A 204-nucleotide genomic window follows, 5' to 3' on the forward strand; every position below is an offset into this window, starting at 1 on the left:
AAGAAAGAAAGAAAGAAAGAAAGAAAGAAAGAAAGAAAGAAAGAAAGGAAGAAAGAAAGAAAGAAAGAGAAAGAAAGAAAGAAAGAAAGAGAAAGAAAAAAAGAGAGAAAAGAAGGAAGGAAGGAAAGGAAGAAAGGAAGGAAGAAAGGAAGGAAGAAAGGAAGGAAGGAAGGAAGGAAGGAAGGAAGGAAGGAAGGAAGGAAG

At 35.3% G+C, this 204-nt stretch overlaps 1 protein-coding gene across 2 annotated transcripts in view; it reads right to left on the reverse strand.

The window, feature by feature from the left end:
• TOGARAM2 (TOG array regulator of axonemal microtubules 2) overlaps positions 1–204 on the reverse strand; it is a 67,606-nt gene that overhangs the window by 41,079 nt on the left and 26,323 nt on the right. The gene's annotated exons all lie outside the window — the stretch shown is intronic.

This window comes from Vombatus ursinus, unplaced genomic scaffold (genome assembly GCF_900497805.2).
Source record: "Vombatus ursinus unplaced genomic scaffold, bare-nosed wombat genome assembly UNPS02009062.1, whole genome shotgun sequence".
NCBI classification, from domain to species: Eukaryota; Metazoa; Chordata; class Mammalia; order Diprotodontia; family Vombatidae; genus Vombatus; species Vombatus ursinus.